Below are 20,079 nucleotides of genomic sequence, written 5' to 3'. Positions count from 1 at the left end.
CTGTTGCTCTTGGTGTTTGATACCTGCTGCTCTTGGTGTTTGATAGCTGCTGCTCTTGTTGCTGGAGAGCGTGTTGTCTTGGTGTTTGAGACCTGGTGCTCTTGGTGTAAGAGACCTGCCGCTCTTGGTGTTTGAGACCTGGTGTACTTGGTGATTCTGACATGGTGATCTTGGTGTTTGAGAGCTTGTGCTCTTGGTGTTTGAGACCTGTTGCTCTTGGTGCTTGAGACCTGGTAAACTTCGTGTTTGAGACCCGGTAGCAGTTGGTGTTTGAGGCCTGGTGCTCTTCGTGTTAGATACCTGGTGCTCTTGGTGTTTGAGTCCTGGTGGTCTTGGTGTTTGAGACCGAGTAGACCTGGTGTTTGAGATCTGGTGATTTTGGTGTTTGAGAGCTGGTGCTCTTGGTGTTTGAGACCTAGTGCTCTTGGTGTTTGAGACCTGGTGGTCTTCGTGTTTGAGACCTGGTGCTCTTGGTTTTTGAGACCTGTTTGTCTTGGCGTTTGAGACCTGGTACACTTGTTGTTTGAGAGCTGGGGCTCTTGGTGTTTGTTTCCTGGTGTTCCTGGTGTTCGAGACGTGCTGCTGTCGATATTTAAGATCTGATGCTCTTGGTATTTGAGACCTCGTTGTCTTGTCGTTTGAGACCTGGTGCTCTTGTTTTTGGAGACCTGCTACACTTGGTGTTTGAGAGCTGGTGCTCCTGGTTTTTGAAACCTGCCGCTCTTGGTGTATGAGAGCTGGGGCTCTTGGTGTTTGTTTCCTGGTGCTCGTGGTGTTCGAGACGTGCTGCTCTTGGTGTTTGAGACATGGTTATCTTTGTGTTTGAGACCCGGAGGTCTTGGTGTTTGAGACCTGTACATTTGTTTATGATACCAGGTATACTTGGTGTTTGATACCTGGTGCTCTTGGTGTTTGAGACCTGGTGCTATTGGTCTTTGAGACCTGGTCCTCTTGCTGTATGAGACCTGGTGCTCTTTGTGTTTGAGACCTGCTGCCTTGATGTTTGAGACCTGGTGATCTTGGTGTTTGAGACCTGTTGGTCTTGGTTTTTGAGACCTGGCACACTTGGTGTTTGGGAGCTGGAGATCTTGGTGTTTGTTTCCTGGTGCTCTTGGTGTTTGAGACCTGCTGCTCCTGATATTTAAGATCAGATGCTCTAAGTATTTGTGACCTCGTTGTCTTGATGTTTGAGACCTTGTGCTCTTGGTGTTTGAGACTTGGTGCTCTTGGTGTTTGAGAATGGTGATCTTGGTGTTTGAGACCTCGTTGTCTTGATGTTTGAGATCTGGTGCTCTTGGTGTTTGAGACCTGGTGCTCTTGGTGTCTGAGAATGGTGATCTTGGTGTCTGAGACCGGGCTGTCTTGGTATATGAGAGCTGGAGCTCTTGGTGTTTGAGACCTGGTGCTCTTGCGGTTTGGGACCTGCTTCTCTTGGTGTTTGTGACCTGGTACATTTGTTTTTGAGACCAGGTACACTTGACGTTTGAGACCTGGTGCTCTTGGTGTTTGAGACCTGGTGATTTTGGTGTTTGGGACCTGGTGCTATTGGTGTTTGAGACCTGGTGCTCTTGGTGTTTGATACCTGGTGTTCTTGGTGCTTGAGAGCTGGTGCACTTTGTGTTTGATTACTGGTGATTTTGGTGTTTGGGACCTGGTGCCCCTGGTGTTTGAGACCTGGTGATTTTGGTGTTTGAGACGTGGTGTTCTTGGTGTTTGAGAACTGGTGGGCTTGGTTTTTTAGTGTTGGTGGTCTTGGTTTTTGAGATCTGGTGATCTTGGTGTTTGAGACCTGGTGGTCTTGGAGTTTGAGACCTGGTACACTTGGTGTATGAGACCTGTTGCTATTGGTGTTTGACACCTAGTGCTCTTCGTGTTTGAGACCTGGTTGTCTTCGTGTTTGCGACTTGGTGCTCTTGGTGTTTGAGACCTGGTGCTCTTGGTGTTTGAGACCTTTTTCTCTTGCTGTTTGAGACCTGGTGCTCTTGCTGTTTGAACTAGGTGCTCTTGGTGTTTGAGACCTGGTGCTCTTGGTGTAAGAGACCTGCTGCTCTTGGTGTTTGTGACCTGGTGCACTTGGTAATTCTGACATGGTGATCTTGGTGTTTGAGAGCTTGTGCTCTTGGTGTTTGAGACCTGGTGCTCTTGGTGCTTGAGACCTGGTAAACTTCGTGTTTGTGACCCGGTACAGTTGGTGTTTGAGGCCTGGTGTTCTTCGTGTTAGATACCTGGTGCTCTTGGTGTTTGAGTCCTGGTGGTCTTGGTGTGTGAGACCGAGTAGTCCTGGTGATTGAGATCTGGTGATTTTGGTGTTTGAAACCTGGTGCTCTTGGTGTTTGAGACCTAGTGCTCTTGGTGTTTGAGACCTGGTGGTCTTCGTGTTTGATACCTGGTGCTCTTGGTTTTTGAGACCTGTTTGTCTTGGCGTTTGAGACCTGGTCCTCTTTGTGGTTGATACCTGCTGCTCTTGGTGTTTGAGACCTGGTGATCTTGGTGTTTGAGACCTGGTGGCCTTGGTGTTTGTGACCTGCTACACTTGTTGTTTTAGACTGTGTGCTATTGGTGTTTGAGACCTTGTGCTCTTGTTATTTGTGATCTGGTGCTGTTGGTCTTTGAGACCTGCTGCTCTTCGTGTTTGAGAACTGGTGACTTTGCTGTTTGAGACCTGCTGCTCTTCGTGTTTAGTAACTTGTGCTATTGGTGTTTGAGAGCTGGTTCTCTTGGTGTTTGAGACCTGGTGCTCCTGGTGTATGGGACCTGGTACTCTTTGTGTTTGAGACCATTTGCTCTAAAGTTTTGAGAACTGGTACCTCTTGGAGTTTGAGAGCTGGGGCTCTTGGTGTTTGTTTCCTGGTGCTCTTGGTGTTCGAGACGTGCTGCTGTTGATATTTAAGATCTGATGCTCTTGGTATTTGAGACGTCGTTGTCTTGATGTTTGAGACCTGGTGCCCTTTGTATTTGAGACTTGCTGCTCTTGGTGTTTGAGAGCTGGTGATCTTTGTGTTTGAGACCCGGAGGTCTTGGTGTTTGAGACCTGGTACATTTGTTTATGAGACCAGGTACACTTGGTGTTTGATACCTGGTGCTCTTGGTGTTTGAGACCTTGTGCTATTGGTGTTTGACACCTGGTGCTCTTGGTGTTGGAGACCTGGTACACTTGGTGTTTGAGTGCTTGTGCTCTTGGTGTTAGAAACCTGCTGCTTTTGGTGTTTGAGAGCTGGTGCTGTTGATTTTTGCGACCTTGTTATCATGGTGTTTGTGACCTGGTGCTCTTTGTCTTTGAGACTTGCTGTTCTTGGTGTTTGAGAGCTGGTGATCTTTGTGTTTGTTACCCGGAGGTCTTGGTGTATGAGCCCTGGTACATTTGTTTATGAGACCAGGTACACTTGGTGTTTGATACCTGGTGCTCTTTGTGTTTGAGACCTTGTGCTATTGGTGTTTGAGACCTGATGCTCTTGCAGTGTGAGACCTGGTGCTCCTTGTGTTTGAGACCTGCAGTCTTGATGTTTGAGACCTGGTGATCTTAGTGCTTGAGACCTGGAGCTCTTGGTGTTTGAGACCTGGTACACTTGGTGATTGATAGCTGGAGCTCTTGGTGTTTGTTTCCTGGTGCTCTGGGAGTCCGAGACCTGCTGCTCCTGATATTTAAGATCAGATGCTCTTTGTGTTTAAGACCTCGTTGTCTTGATGTTTGAGACCAGGTGCTCTTGGTGTTTGAGACCTGTTGCGCTTGGTGTTGGCGATCTGGTGCTCTTGGTGTTGGAGTCCTGGTACACTTGGTGTTTGAGTGCTTGTGCTCTTGGTGTTTGAAACATGCTGCTATTGGTGTTTGAGAGCTGGTGCTTTTGGTTTTTGCGACCTTGTTATCATGGTGTTTGAGACCTGGTGCTCTTTGTGTTTGAGACTTGCTGCTCTTGGTGTTTGAGAGCTGGTGATCTTTGTGTTTGAGACCCGGGGCTCTTGGTGTTTGAGACCTGGTACATTTGTCTATGGGACCAGGTACACTTGTTGTTTGATACCTGGTGCTCTTGGTGTTTGAGACCTTGTGCTATTGGTGTTTGAGACCTGGTGCTCTTGCTGTATGAGACCTGGTGCTCTTTGTGTTTGAGACCTGCTGTCTTGATGTTTGAGACCTGGTGATATTAGTGTTTGAGAGATGGTGCTCTTGGTGTTTGAGACCTGGTACACTTGGTGACTGATAGCTGGAGCTCTTGGTGTTTGTTTCCTGGTGCTCTGGGTGTTTGAAACCTGCTGCTCCTGATATTTAAGATCAGATGCTCTTGGTGTTAGAGACCTCGTTGTCTTGAAGTTTGAGACCTGGTGCTCTTGGTGTTTGAGACCTGGTTCTCTTGGTGTTTGAGAATGGTGTTCTTGGTATTTGAGACCTGGTTGTCTTGGTGTTTGAGAGCTGATGCTCTTGGTGTTTGAGAGCTGGTGCTCTTGGTCTTTGAGAATGGTGATCTTGGTGTTTAAGATATAGTTGTCTTTGTGTTTGAGAGCTGGAGCTCTTGGTGTTTGAGAGCTGGTGCTCTTGCGATTTGGGACCTGCTTCTCTTGGTGTTTGTGACCTGGTACATTTGTTTTTGAGACCAGGTACACTTGGCGTTTGAGTCCTGTTGCTCTTGGTGTTTGAGACCTGGTGCTATTGGAGTTTGATACCTGGTGCTCTTGGTGTTTGTGACCTGGTGTTCTTGGTGTTTGAGAGCTGGTGCACTTGGTGTTTGATTCCTGGTGATTTTGGTGGTTGGGAACTGGTGCTATTTGTGTTTGAGAGCTGGTGCTCTTGGTGTTTGTGACCTGGTGTTCTTGGTGTTAGAGACTTGCCGCTCTTGGTGTTTGAGACCTGGTGCACTTGCTGATTCACACGTGGTGATCTTGGTGTTTGAGAGCTGGTGCTCTTGGTGTTAGAGAGCTGCTGCTCTTGTTGACTGAGATCTGGTGCACTTGGTGATTCAGACCTGGTGATCTTGGTGTTTGAGAGCTGGTGGTCTTGGTGTTTAAGCCCTGGTGCTCTTGTTGCTTGAGACCTGGTAAACTTCGTGTTTGAGACCTGGTGGTCTTCGTGTTTGAGACCTGATGCTCTTGGTTTTTGAGACGTGTTTGTCTTGGCGTTTGAGACCTGGTCCTCTTTGTGTTTGATACCTGCTGCTCTTGGTGTTTGAGACCCGGTGATCTTCGTGTTTGAGACCTGGTGGCCTTGGTGTTTGTGAACTGGTACACTTGTTGTTTTAGACTTTGTGCTATTGGTGTTTGAGACCTTGTGCTCTGGGTATTTGAGATCTGGTGCTGTTGGTCTTTGAGACCTGCTGCTCTTCGTGTTTGAGAACTGGAGATTTTGGTGTTTGAGACCTGCTGCTCTTGGTGTTTAGTAACTGGTGCTCTTGGTGTTTGAGATCTGGTTCTCTTGGTGTTTGAGACCTTGTGCTCTTGGAGTATGAGCCCTGGTACTCTTTATGTTTGAGACCTTTTGCTCTAAGTGTTTGAGACCTGGTGATCTTGGTGTTTGAGACCTGGTACACTTGGTGTTTGAGAGCTGGGACTCTTGGTGTTTGTTTCCTGGTGTTCTTGGTGTTCGAGACCTGCTGCTGTTGATATTTGAGATCTGATGCTCTTGGTATTTGAGACCTCGTTGTCTTGATGTTTGAGACCTGGTGCTCTTGGTGTTTGAGACCTGGTGGTCTTGGTGTTTACGATCTGGTGCTCTTGGTGTTGGAGACCTGGTACACTTGGTGTTTGAGTGCTGGTGCTCTTGGTGTTTGAAACCTGCTGCTCTTGGTGTTTGAGAGCTGGTGCTGTTCGTGTTTGCGACCTTGTTATCATGGTGTTTGAGACCTGTTGCTCCTCGTGTTTGAGACTTGCTGCTCTTGGTGTTTGAGAACCGGTGATCTTTGTGTTTGAGACCCGGAGGTTTTGGTGTTTGAGACCTGGTACATTTGTTTATGAGACCAGGTACACTTGGTGTTTGATACCTGGTGCTCTTGGTGTTTGAGACCTTGTGCTATTGGTGTTTGAGACCTGGTGCTCTTGCTGTATGAGACCTGGTGCTCTTGTGTTTGGGAACTGCTGTCTTGATGTTTGAGACCTGGTGATCTTAGTGTTTGAGACCTGGTGCTCTTGGTGTTTGAGACCTGGTATACTTGGTGATTGAGAATGGTGATCTTGGTGTTTGAGACCTGGTTGTCTTGGTGTTTGAGAGCTGGTGCTCTTGGTGTTTGAGACCTGGTGCTCTTGGTGTTTGAGAGCTGGAGCTCTTGGTGTTTGAGACCTGGTGCTCTTGCGATTTGGGACCTACTGATCTTAGTGCTTGAGACCTGGTGCTCTTGGTGTTTGAGACCTGGTGCTCTTGGTGTTCGAGAATGGTGATCTTGGTGTTTGAGACCTGGTTGTCTTGGCGTTTGAGAGCTGGTGCTCTTGGTGTTTGAGACCTGGTGCTCTTGGTGTCTGAGAGCTGGAGCTCTTGGTGTTTGAGACCTGGTGCTCTTGCGATTTGTGACCTGCTTCTCTTGGTGTTTGTGACCTGGTACATTTGTTTTTGAGACCAGGTACACTTAGCTTTTGAGAGCTGGTGCTCTTGGTGTTTGAGACCTGGTGCTATTGATGTTTTTAGACTTGGTGCTCTTGGTGTTTGTGACCTGGTGTTCTTGGTGTTTGAGAGCTGGTGCACTTGGTGTTTGATTCCTGGCGATTTTGGTGTTTGGGACCTGGTGCTATTGGTGTTTGAGACCTGGTGCTCTTGGTGTTTGTGACCTGGTGTTCTTAGTGTTTGAGAGCTGGTGCACTTGGTGTTTGATTCCTTGTGATTTTGGTGTTTGAGACCTGGTGCCCCTGGTGTTTGAGACCTGGTGATTTTGGTGTTTAAGACGTGGTGTTCTTGTTTTTTGAGAACTGGTGGTCTTGGTTTTTGAGACTTGGTGGTCTTGATTTTTGAGATCCGGTTATCTTGGTGTTTGAGACCTGGTGGTCTTGGCGTCTGAGACCTGGTACACTTGGAGTTTGAGACCTGGGGCTACTGGTGTTTGACACCTAGTGCTCTTGGTGTTTGAGACCTGGTTGTCTTGGTGTTTGCGACCTGGTGCTCTTGGTGTTTGATACCTGGTGCTCTTGTTGTTTGAAAGCTTCTTGTCTTGGTGTTTGAGACCTGGTGCTCTTGGTGTTAGAGAGCTGCTGCCCTTGGTGTTTGAGACCTGGTGCACTAGGTGATTCAGACCTGGTGATCTTGGTTTTTGAGAGCTGGTGCTGTTGGTGTTTGAGACCTGGTGGTCTTGGTGTTTGAGACCTGGTAGACTTCGTGTTTGAGACCAGGTACAGTTGGTGTTTGAGATCTGGTGATTTTGGTGTTTGATACCTGGTGGTCTTCGTGTTTGAGACCTGGTGCTCTTGGTTTTTGAAACCTGGTAGTCTTCGTGTTTGAGACCTGGTGCTCTTGGTTTTTGAGACCTGTTTGTCTTGGCGTTTGAGACCTGGTCCTCTTTGTGTTTGATACCTGCTGCACTTGGTGTTTGAGACCTGGTGATCTTGGTGTTTGAGACCTGGTGGCCTTGGTGTTTGTGACCTGCTACACCTGTTGTTTTAGAATGTGTGCTATTGGTGTTTGAGACCTTGTGCTCTTGGTTTTTGAGATCTGGTGCTGTTGGTCTTTGAGACCTGGTGCTCTTCGTATTTGTGAGCTGGTTATTTTGGTTTCTGAGACCTGCTGGTCTTGGTTTCTAGGAACTGGTGGTCTTGGTGTTTGAGACCCGGTACAGTTGGTGTTTGAGGCCTGGTGCTCTTCGTGTTAGATACCTGGTGCTCTTGGTGTTTGAGTCCTGGTGGTCTTGGTGTTCGAGACCGAGTAGACGTGGTGTTGGAGATCTGGTGATTTTGGTGTTTGAGACCTGGTGCTCTTGGTGTTTGAGACCTAGTGCTCTTGGTGTTTGAGACCTGGTGGTCTTCGTGTTTGAGACCTGGTGCTCTTGGTTTTTGAGACCTGTTTGTCTTGGCGTTTGAAACCTGGTCCTCTTTGTGTTTGATACCTGCTGCTCTTGGTGTTTGAGACCTGGTGATCTTGGTGTTTGAGACCTGGTGGCCTTGGTGTTTTGTGACCTGCTACACTTGTTCTTTTAGACTGTGTGCTACTGGTGTTTGAGACCTTGTGCTCTTGTTATTTGAGATCTGGTGCTGTTGGTCTTTGAGACCTGCTGCTCTTCTTGTTTGAGAACTGGTGACTTTGGTGTTAGAGACCTGCTGCTCTTGGTGATTGAGACCTGGTGCACTGGCTGATTCAGACCTGGTGATCTTGGTATTTGAGAGCTGGTTCTCTTGGTGTTTGAGACCTGGTGCTCTTGGTGTTTGATACCTGGTAAACTTCGTGTTTGAGACCCGGTACAGTTGGTGTTTGAGGCCTGGTGCTCTTCGTGTTAGATACCTGGTGCTCTTGGTGTTTGAGTCCTGGTGGTCTTGGTGTTTGAGTCCTAGTACACTTGGTGTTTGAGATCTGGTGATTTTGGTGTTTGAGACCTGGTTCTCTTGGTGTTTGAGACCTAGTGCTCTTGGTGTTTGAGACCTGCTGCTCTTGTTGTTTAGGAACTGGTGCTCTTGGTATTTGAGAGCTGATTCTCTTGGTGTTTGAGACCTTGTGCTCTTGGTGTATGAGACCTGGTACTCTTTGTGTTTGAGACCTGCTGCTCTAAGTGTTTGAGACCTGGTGATCTTGGTGTTTGAGACCTGGTACACTTGGTGTTTGAGAGCTGGGGCTCTTGGTGTTTGTTTCCTGGTGTTCTTGGTGTTCGAGACGTGCTGCTGTCGATATTTAAGATCTGATGCTCTTGGTATTTGAGACCACGTTGTCTTGTTGTTTGAGACCTGGTGCTTTTGTTTTTGGAGACCTGGTACACTAGGTGTTTGAGAGCTGGTGCTCCTGGTTTTTGAAACCTGCCGCTCTTGGTGTATGAGAGCTGGGGCTCTTGGTGTTTGTTTCCTGGTGCTCGTGGTGTTCGAGACGTGCTGCTCTTGTTGTTTGAGACATGGTTATCTTTGTGTTTGAGACCCGGAGATCTTGGTGTTTGAGACCTGTACATTTGTTTATGAGACCAGGTACACTTGGTGTTTGATACCTGGTGCTCTTGGTGTTTGAGACCTGGTGGCCTTGGTGTTTTGTGACCTGCTACACTTGTTCTTTTAGACTGTGTGCTACTGGTGTTTGAGACCTTGTGCTCTTGTTATTTGAGATCTGGTGCTGTTGGTCTTTGAGACCTGCTGCTCTTCTTGTTTGAGAACTGGTGACTTTGGTGTTAGAGACCTGCTGCTCTTGGTGATTGAGACCTGGTGCACTGGCTGATTCAGACCTGGTGATCTTGGTATTTGAGAGCTGGTTCTCTTGGTGTTTGAGACCTGGTGCTCTTGGTGTTTGATACCTGGTAAACTTCGTGTTTGAGACCCGGTACAGTTGGTGTTTGAGGCCTGGTGCTCTTCGTGTTAGATACCTGGTGCTCTTGGTGTTTGAGTCCTGGTGGTCTTGGTGTTTGAGTCCTAGTACACTTGGTGTTTGAGATCTGGTGATTTTGGTGTTTGAGACCTGGTTCTCTTGGTGTTTGAGACCTAGTGCTCTTGGTGTTTGAGACCTGCTGCTCTTGTTGTTTAGGAACTGGTGCTCTTGGTATTTGAGAGCTGATTCTCTTGGTGTTTGAGACCTTGTGCTCTTGGTGTATGAGACCTGGTACTCTTTGTGTTTGAGACCTGCTGCTCTAAGTGTTTGAGACCTGGTGATCTTGGTGTTTGAGACCTGGTACACTTGGTGTTTGAGAGCTGGGGCTCTTGGTGTTTGTTTCCTGGTGTTCTTGGTGTTCGAGACGTGCTGCTGTCGATATTTAAGATCTGATGCTCTTGGTATTTGAGACCACGTTGTCTTGTTGTTTGAGACCTGGTGCTTTTGTTTTTGGAGACCTGGTACACTAGGTGTTTGAGAGCTGGTGCTCCTGGTTTTTGAAACCTGCCGCTCTTGGTGTATGAGAGCTGGGGCTCTTGGTGTTTGTTTCCTGGTGCTCGTGGTGTTCGAGACGTGCTGCTCTTGTTGTTTGAGACATGGTTATCTTTGTGTTTGAGACCCGGAGATCTTGGTGTTTGAGACCTGTACATTTGTTTATGAGACCAGGTACACTTGGTGTTTGATACCTGGTGCTCTTGGTGTTTGAGACTTGGTGCTATTGGTCTTTGAGACCTGGTCCTCTTGCTGTATGAGACCTGGTACTCTTTGTGTTTGAGACCTGCTGCCTTGTTGTTTGAGACCTGGTGATCTTGGTGTTTGAGACCTGTTGGTCTTGGTTTTTGAGACCAGGCACACTTGGTGTTTGGGAGCTGGAGATCTTGGTGTTTGTTTCCTGGTGCTCTTGGTGTTTGAGACCTGCTGCTCCTGATATTTAAGATCAGATGCTCTTGGTATTTGTGACCTCGTTGTCTTGATGTTTGAGACCTGGTGCTCTTGGTGTTTGAGACTTGGTGCTCTTGGTGTTTGAGAATGGTGATCTTGGTGTTTGAGACCTGGTTGTCTTGATGTTTGAGATCTGGTGCTCTTGGTGTTTGAGACCTGGTGCTCTTGGTGTCTGAGAATGGTGATCTTGGTGTCTGAGACCGGGCTGTCTTGGTATATGAGAGCTGGAGCTCTTGGTGTTTGAGACCTGGTGCTCTTGCGGTTTGGGACCTGCTTCTCTTGGTGTTTGTGACCTGGTACATTTGTTTTTGAGACCAGGTACACTTGGCGTTTGAGACCTGGTGCTCTTGGTGTTTGAGACCTGGTGATTTTGGTGTTTGGGACCTGGTGCTATTGGTGTTTGAGACCTGGTGCTCTTGGTCTTTGTGACCTGGTGTTCTTGGTGCTTGAGAGCTGGTGCACTTGGTCTTTGATTACTGGTGATTTTGGTGTTTGGGACCTGGTGCCCCTGGTGTTTGAGACCTGGCGATTTTGGTGTTTGAGACGTGGTGTTCTTGGTGTTTGAGAACTGGTGGGCTTGGTTTTTGAGTCTTGGTAGTCTTAGTTTTTGAGATCTGGTGATCTTGGTGTTTGAGACCTGGTGGTCTTGGAGTTTGAGACCTGGTACACTTGGTTTATGAGATCTGTTGCTATTGGTGTTTGCGACCGGGTGCTCTTGGTGTTTGAGACCTGGTGCTCTTGGTGTTTGAGACCTGTTGCTCTTGGTGTTTGATACCTGCTGCTCTTGGTGTTTGATAGCTGCTGCTCTTGTTGCTGGAGAGCGTGTTGTCTTGGTGTTTGAGACCTGGTGCTCTTGGTGTAAGAGACCTGCCGCTCTTGGTGTTTGAGACCTGGTGTACTTGGTGATTCTGACATGGTGATCTTGGTGTTTGAGAGCTTGTGCTCTTGGTGTTTGAGACCTGTTGCTCTTGGTGCTTGAGACCTGGTAAACTTCGTGTTTGAGACCCGGTAGAGTTGGTGTTTGAGGCCTGGTGCTCTTCGTGTTAGATACCTGGTGCTCTTGGTGTTTGAGTCCTGGTGGTCTTGGTGTTTGAGACCGAGTAGACCTGGTGTTTGAGATCTGGTGATTTTGGTGTTTGAGAGCTGGTGCTCTTGGTGTTTGAGACCTAGTGCTCTTGGTGTTTGAGACCTGGTGGTCTTCGTGTTTGAGACCTGGTGCTCTTGGTTTTTGAGACCTGTTTGTCTTGGCGTTTGAGACCTGGTACACTTGTTGTTTGAGAGCTGGGGCTCTTGGTGTTTGTTTCCTGGTGTTCCTGGTGTTCGAGACGTGCTGCTGTCGATATTTAAGATCTGATGCTCTTGGTATTTGAGACCTCGTTGTCTTGTCGTTTGAGACCTGGTGCTCTTGTTTTTGGAGACCTGCTACACTTGGTGTTTGAGAGCTGGTGCTCCTGGTTTTTGAAACCTGCCGCTCTTGGTGTATGAGAGCTGGGGCTCTTGGTGTTTGTTTCCTGGTGCTCGTGGTGTTCGAGACGTGCTGCTCTTGGTGTTTGAGACATGGTTATCTTTGTGTTTGAGACCCGGAGGTCTTGGTGTTTGAGACCTGTACATTTGTTTATGATACCAGGTATACTTGGTGTTTGATACCTGGTGCTCTTGGTGTTTGAGACCTGGTGCTATTGGTCTTTGAGACCTGGTCCTCTTGCTGTATGAGACCTGGTGCTCTTTGTGTTTGAGACCTGCTGCCTTGCTGTTTGAGACCTGGTGATCTTGGTGTTTGAGACCTGTTGGTCTTGGTTTTTGAGACCTGGCACACTTGGTGTTTGGGAGCTGGAGATCTTGGTGTTTGTTTCCTGGTGCTCTTGGTGTTTGAGACCTGCTGCTCCTGATATTTAAGATCAGATGCTCTAAGTATTTGTGACCTCGTTGTCTTGATGTTTGAGACCTTGTGCTCTTGGTGTTTGAGACTTGGTGCTCTTGGTGTTTGAGAATGGTGATCTTGGTGTTTGAGACCTCGTTGTCTTGATGTTTGAGATCTGGTGCTCTTGGTGTTTGAGACCTGGTGCTCTTGGTGTCTGAGAATGGTGATCTTGGTGTCTGAGACCGGGCTGTCTTGGTATATGAGAGCTGGAGCTCTTGGTGTTTGAGACCTGGTGCTCTTGCGGTTTGGGACCTGCTTCTCTTGGTGTTTGTGACCTGGTACATTTGTTTTTGAGACCAGGTACACTTGACGTTTGAGACCTGGTGCTCTTGGTGTTTGAGACCTGGTGATTTTGGTGTTTGGGACCTGGTGCTATTGGTGTTTGAGACCTGGTGCTCTTGGTGTTTGATACCTGGTGTTCTTGGTGCTTGAGAGCTGGTGCACTTTGTGTTTGATTACTGGTGATTTTGGTGTTTGGGACCTGGTGCCCCTGGTGTTTGAGACCTGGTGATTTTGGTGTTTGAGACGTGGTGTTCTTGGTGTTTGAGAACTGGTGGGCTTGGTTTTTTAGTGTTGGTGGTCTTGGTTTTTGAGATCTGGTGATCTTGGTGTTTGAGACCTGGTGGTCTTGGAGTTTGAGACCTGGTACACTTGGTGTATGAGACCTGTTGCTATTGGTGTTTGACACCTAGTGCTCTTCGTGTTTGAGACCTGGTTGTCTTCGTGTTTGCGACTTGGTGCTCTTGGTGTTTGAGACCTGGTGCTCTTGGTGTTTGAGACCTTTTTCTCTTGCTGTTTGAGACCTGGTGCTCTTGCTGTTTGAACTAGGTGCTCTTGGTGTTTGAGACCTGGTGCTCTTGGTGTAAGAGACCTGCTGCTCTTGGTGTTTGTGACCTGGTGCACTTGGTAATTCTGACATGGTGATCTTGGTGTTTGAGAGCTTGTGCTCTTGGTGTTTGAGACCTGGTGCTCTTGGTGCTTGAGACCTGGTAAACTTCGTGTTTGTGACCCGGTACAGTTGGTGTTTGAGGCCTGGTGTTCTTCGTGTTAGATACCTGGTGCTCTTGGTGTTTGAGTCCTGGTGGTCTTGGTGTGTGAGACCGAGTAGTCCTGGTGATTGAGATCTGGTGATTTTGGTGTTTGAAACCTGGTGCTCTTGGTGTTTGAGACCTAGTGCTCTTGGTGTTTGAGACCTGGTGGTCTTCGTGTTTGATACCTGGTGCTCTTGGTTTTTGAGACCTGTTTGTCTTGGCGTTTGAGACCTGGTCCTCTTTGTGGTTGATACCTGCTGCTCTTGGTGTTTGAGACCTGGTGATCTTGGTGTTTGAGACCTGGTGGCCTTGGTGTTTGTGACCTGCTACACTTGTTGTTTTAGACTGTGTGCTATTGGTGTTTGAGACCTTGTGCTCTTGTTATTTGTGATCTGGTGCTGTTGGTCTTTGAGACCTGCTGCTCTTCGTGTTTGAGAACTGGTGACTTTGCTGTTTGAGACCTGCTGCTCTTCGTGTTTAGTAACTTGTGCTATTGGTGTTTGAGAGCTGGTTCTCTTGGTGTTTGAGACCTGGTGCTCCTGGTGTATGGGACCTGGTACTCTTTGTGTTTGAGACCATTTGCTCTAAAGTTTTGAGAACTGGTACCTCTTGGAGTTTGAGAGCTGGGGCTCTTGGTGTTTGTTTCCTGGTGCTCTTGGTGTTCGAGACGTGCTGCTGTTGATATTTAAGATCTGATGCTCTTGGTATTTGAGACGTCGTTGTCTTGATGTTTGAGACCTGGTGCCCTTTGTATTTGAGACTTGCTGCTCTTGGTGTTTGAGAGCTGGTGATCTTTGTGTTTGAGACCCGGAGGTCTTGGTGTTTGAGACCTGGTACATTTGTTTATGAGACCAGGTACACTTGGTGTTTGATACCTGGTGCTCTTGGTGTTTGAGACCTTGTGCTATTGGTGTTTGACACCTGGTGCTCTTGGTGTTGGAGACCTGGTACACTTGGTGTTTGAGTGCTTGTGCTCTTGGTGTTAGAAACCTGCTGCTTTTGGTGTTTGAGAGCTGGTGCTGTTGATTTTTGCGACCTTGTTATCATGGTGTTTGTGACCTGGTGCTCTTTGTCTTTGAGACTTGCTGTTCTTGGTGTTTGAGAGCTGGTGATCTTTGTGTTTGTTACCCGGAGGTCTTGGTGTATGAGCCCTGGTACATTTGTTTATGAGACCAGGTACACTTGGTGTTTGATACCTGGTGCTCTTTGTGTTTGAGACCTTGTGCTATTGGTGTTTGAGACCTGATGCTCTTGCAGTGTGAGACCTGGTGCTCCTTGTGTTTGAGACCTGCAGTCTTGATGTTTGAGACCTGGTGATCTTAGTGCTTGAGACCTGGAGCTCTTGGTGTTTGAGACCTGGTACACTTGGTGATTGATAGCTGGAGCTCTTGGTGTTTGTTTCCTGGTGCTCTGGGAGTCCGAGACCTGCTGCTCCTGATATTTAAGATCAGATGCTCTTTGTGTTTAAGACCTCGTTGTCTTGATGTTTGAGACCAGGTGCTCTTGGTGTTTGAGACCTGTTGCGCTTGGTGTTGGCGATCTGGTGCTCTTGGTGTTGGAGTCCTGGTACACTTGGTGTTTGAGTGCTTGTGCTCTTGGTGTTTGAAACATGCTGCTATTGGTGTTTGAGAGCTGGTGCTTTTGGTTTTTGCGACCTTGTTATCATGGTGTTTGAGACCTGGTGCTCTTTGTGTTTGAGACTTGCTGCTCTTGGTGTTTGAGAGCTGGTGATCTTTGTGTTTGAGACCCGGGGCTCTTGGTGTTTGAGACCTGGTACATTTGTCTATGGGACCAGGTACACTTGTTGTTTGATACCTGGTGCTCTTGGTGTTTGAGACCTTGTGCTATTGGTGTTTGAGACCTGGTGCTCTTGCTGTATGAGACCTGGTGCTCTTTGTGTTTGAGACCTGCTGTCTTGATGTTTGAGACCTGGTGATATTAGTGTTTGAGAGATGGTGCTCTTGGTGTTTGAGACCTGGTACACTTGGTGACTGATAGCTGGAGCTCTTGGTGTTTGTTTCCTGGTGCTCTGGGTGTTTGAAACCTGCTGCTCCTGATATTTAAGATCAGATGCTCTTGGTGTTAGAGACCTCGTTGTCTTGAAGTTTGAGACCTGGTGCTCTTGGTGTTTGAGACCTGGTTCTCTTGGTGTTTGAGAATGGTGTTCTTGGTATTTGAGACCTGGTTGTCTTGGTGTTTGAGAGCTGATGCTCTTGGTGTTTGAGAGCTGGTGCTCTTGGTCTTTGAGAATGGTGATCTTGGTGTTTAAGATATAGTTGTCTTTGTGTTTGAGAGCTGGAGCTCTTGGTGTTTGAGAGCTGGTGCTCTTGCGATTTGGGACCTGCTTCTCTTGGTGTTTGTGACCTGGTACATTTGTTTTTGAGACCAGGTACACTTGGCGTTTGAGTCCTGTTGCTCTTGGTGTTTGAGACCTGGTGCTATTGGAGTTTGATACCTGGTGCTCTTGGTGTTTGTGACCTGGTGTTCTTGGTGTTTGAGAGCTGGTGCACTTGGTGTTTGATTCCTGGTGATTTTGGTGGTTGGGAACTGGTGCTATTTGTGTTTGAGAGCTGGTGCTCTTGGTGTTTGTGACCTGGTGTTCTTGGTGTTAGAGACTTGCCGCTCTTGGTGTTTGAGACCTGGTGCACTTGCTGATTCACACGTGGTGATCTTGGTGTTTGAGAGCTGGTGCTCTTGGTGTTAGAGAGCTGCTGCTCTTGTTGACTGAGATCTGGTGCACTTGGTGATTCAGACCTGGTGATCTTGGTGTTTGAGAGCTGGTGGTCTTGGTGTTTAAGCCCTGGTGCTCTTGTTGCTTGAGACCTGGTAAACTTCGTGTTTGAGACCTGGTGGTCTTCGTGTTTGAGACCTGATGCTCTTGGTTTTTGAGACGTGTTTGTCTTGGCGTTTGAGACCTGGTCCTCTTTGTGTTTGATACCTGCTGCTCTTGGTGTTTGAGACCCGGTGATCTTCGTGTTTGAGACCTGGTGGCCTTGGTGTTTGTGAACTGGTACACTTGTTGTTTTAGACTTTGTGCTATTGGTGTTTGAGACCTTGTGCTCTGGGTATTTGAGATCTGGTGCTGTTGGTCTTTGAGACCTGCTGCTCTTCGTGTTTGAGAACTGGAGATTTTGGTGTTTGAGACCTGCTGCTCTTGGTGTTTAGTAACTGGTGCTCTTGGTGTTTGAGATCTGGTTCTCTTGGTGTTTGAGACCTTGTGCTCTTGGAGTATGAGCCCTGGTACTCTTTATGTTTGAGACCTTTTGCTCTAAGTGTTTGAGACCTGGTGATCTTGGTGTTTGAGACCTGGTACACTTGGTGTTTGAGAGCTGGGACTCTTGGTGTTTGTTTCCTGGTGTTCTTGGTGTTCGAGACCTGCTGCTGTTGATATTTGAGATCTGATGCTCTTGGTATTTGAGACCTCGTTGTCTTGATGTTTGAGACCTGGTGCTCTTGGTGTTTGAGACCTGGTGGTCTTGGTGTTTACGATCTGGTGCTCTTGGTGTTGGAGACCTGGTACACTTGGTGTTTGAGTGCTGGTGCTCTTGGTGTTTGAAACCTGCTGCTCTTGGTGTTTGAGAGCTGGTGCTGTTCGTGTTTGCGACCTTGTTATCATGGTGTTTGAGACCTGTTGCTCCTCGTGTTTGAGACTTGCTGCTCTTGGTGTTTGAGAACCGGTGATCTTTGTGTTTGAGACCCGGAGGTTTTGGTGTTTGAGACCTGGTACATTTGTTTATGAGACCAGGTACACTTGGTGTTTGATACCTGGTGCTCTTGGTGTTTGAGACCTTGTGCTATTGGTGTTTGAGACCTGGTGCTCTTGCTGTATGAGACCTGGTGCTCTTGTGTTTGGGAACTGCTGTCTTGATGTTTGAGACCTGGTGATCTTAGTGTTTGAGACCTGGTGCTCTTGGTGTTTGAGACCTGGTATACTTGGTGATTGAGAATGGTGATCTTGGTGTTTGAGACCTGGTTGTCTTGGTGTTTGAGAGCTGGTGCTCTTGGTGTTTGAGACCTGGTGCTCTTGGTGTTTGAGAGCTGGAGCTCTTGGTGTTTGAGACCTGGTGCTCTTGCGATTTGGGACCTACTGATCTTAGTGCTTGAGACCTGGTGCTCTTGGTGTTTGAGACCTGGTGCTCTTGGTGTTCGAGAATGGTGATCTTGGTGTTTGAGACCTGGTTGTCTTGGCGTTTGAGAGCTGGTGCTCTTGGTGTTTGAGACCTGGTGCTCTTGGTGTCTGAGAGCTGGAGCTCTTGGTGTTTGAGACCTGGTGCTCTTGCGATTTGTGACCTGCTTCTCTTGGTGTTTGTGACCTGGTACATTTGTTTTTGAGACCAGGTACACTTAGCTTTTGAGAGCTGGTGCTCTTGGTGTTTGAGACCTGGTGCTATTGATGTTTTTAGACTTGGTGCTCTTGGTGTTTGTGACCTGGTGTTCTTGGTGTTTGAGAGCTGGTGCACTTGGTGTTTGATTCCTGGCGATTTTGGTGTTTGGGACCTGGTGCTATTGGTGTTTGAGACCTGGTGCTCTTGGTGTTTGTGACCTGGTGTTCTTAGTGTTTGAGAGCTGGTGCACTTGGTGTTTGATTCCTTGTGATTTTGGTGTTTGAGACCTGGTGCCCCTGGTGTTTGAGACCTGGTGATTTTGGTGTTTAAGACGTGGTGTTCTTGTTTTTTGAGAACTGGTGGTCTTGGTTTTTGAGACTTGGTGGTCTTGATTTTTGAGATCCGGTTATCTTGGTGTTTGAGACCTGGTGGTCTTGGCGTCTGAGACCTGGTACACTTGGAGTTTGAGACCTGGGGCTACTGGTGTTTGACACCTAGTGCTCTTGGTGTTTGAGACCTGGTTGTCTTGGTGTTTGCGACCTGGTGCTCTTGGTGTTTGATACCTGGTGCTCTTGTTGTTTGAAAGCTTCTTGTCTTGGTGTTTGAGACCTGGTGCTCTTGGTGTTAGAGAGCTGCTGCCCTTGGTGTTTGAGACCTGGTGCACTAGGTGATTCAGACCTGGTGATCTTGGTTTTTGAGAGCTGGTGCTGTTGGTGTTTGAGACCTGGTGGTCTTGGTGTTTGAGACCTGGTAGACTTCGTGTTTGAGACCAGGTACAGTTGGTGTTTGAGATCTGGTGATTTTGGTGTTTGATACCTGGTGGTCTTCGTGTTTGAGACCTGGTGCTCTTGGTTTTTGAAACCTGGTAGTCTTCGTGTTTGAGACCTGGTGCTCTTGGTTTTTGAGACCTGTTTGTCTTGGCGTTTGAGACCTGGTCCTCTTTGTGTTTGATACCTGCAGCACTTGGTGTTTGAGACCTGGTGATCTTGGTGTTTGAGACCTGGTGGCCTTGGTGTTTGTGACCTGCTACACCTGTTGTTTTAGAATGTGTGCTATTGGTGTTTGAGACCTTGTGCTCTTGGTTTTTGAGATCTGGTGCTGTTGGTCTTTGAGACCTGGTGCTCTTCGTATTTGTGAGCTGGTTATTTTGGTTTCTGAGACCTGCTGGTCTTGGTTTCTAGGAACTGGTGGTCTTGGTGTTTGAGACCCGGTACAGTTGGTGTTTGAGGCCTGGTGCTCTTCGTGTTAGATACCTGGTGCTCTTGGTGTTTGAGTCCTGGTGGTCTTGGTGTTCGAGACCGAGTAGACCTGGTGTTGGAGATCTGGTGATTTTGGTGTTTGAGACCTGGTGCTCTTGGTGTTTGAGACCTAGTGCTCTTGGTGTTTGAGACCTGGTGGTCTTCGTGTTTGAGACCTGGTGCTCTTGGTTTTTGAGACCTGTTTGTCTTGGCGTTTGAAACCTGGTCCTCTTTGTGTTTGATACCTGCTGCTCTTGGTGTTTGAGACCTGGTGATCTTGGTGTTTGAGACCTGGTGGCCTTGGTGTTTTGTGACCTGCTACACTTGTTCTTTTAGACTGTGTGCTACTGGTGTTTGAGACCTTGTGCTCTTGTTATTTGAGATCTGGTGCTGTTGGTCTTTGAGACCTGCTGCTCTTCTTGTTTGAGAACTGGTGACTTTGGTGTTAGAGACCTGCTGCTCTTGGTGATTGAGACCTGGTGCACTGGCTGATTCAGACCTGGTGATCTTGGTATTTGAGAGCTGGTTCTCTTGGTGTTTGAGACCTGGTGCTCTTGGTGTTTGATACCTGGTAAACTTCGTGTTTGAGACCCGGTACAGTTGGTGTTTGAGGCCTGGTGCTCTTCGTGTTAGATACCTGGTGCTCTTGGTGTTTGAGTCCTGGTGGTCTTGGTGTTTGAGTCCTAGTACACTTGGTGTTTGAGATCTGGTGATTTTGGTGTTTGAGACCTGGTTCTCTTGGTGTTTGAGACCTAGTGCTCTTGGTGTTTGAGACCCGGTGATCTTGGTGTTTGAGACCTGGTGGCCTTGGTGTTTGTGACCTGCAACACTTGTTGTTTTAGACTTTGTGCTATTCCTGTTTGAGACCTTGTGCTCTGGGTATTTGAGATTTGGTGCTGTTGGTCTTTGAGGCCTGCGGCTCTTCGTGTTTGAGAACTGGTGATTTTGGTGTTTGAGACCTGCTGCTCTTGGTGTTTAGGAACTGGTGCTCTTGGTGTTTGAGAGCTGGTTCTCTTGGTGTTTGAGACCTTGTGCTCTTGGTGTATGAGACCTGGTACTCTTTGTGTTTGAGACCTGCTGCTCTAAGTGTTTGAGACCTGGTGATCTTGGTGTTTGAGACCTGGTACACTTGGTGATTGAGAGCTGGAGCTCTTGGTGTTTG

Source organism: Carcharodon carcharias, chromosome 11 (genome assembly GCF_017639515.1).
Source record: "Carcharodon carcharias isolate sCarCar2 chromosome 11, sCarCar2.pri, whole genome shotgun sequence".
Taxonomy (NCBI): domain Eukaryota; kingdom Metazoa; phylum Chordata; class Chondrichthyes; order Lamniformes; family Lamnidae; genus Carcharodon; species Carcharodon carcharias.
This window is presented reverse-complemented; position numbering follows the sequence as displayed.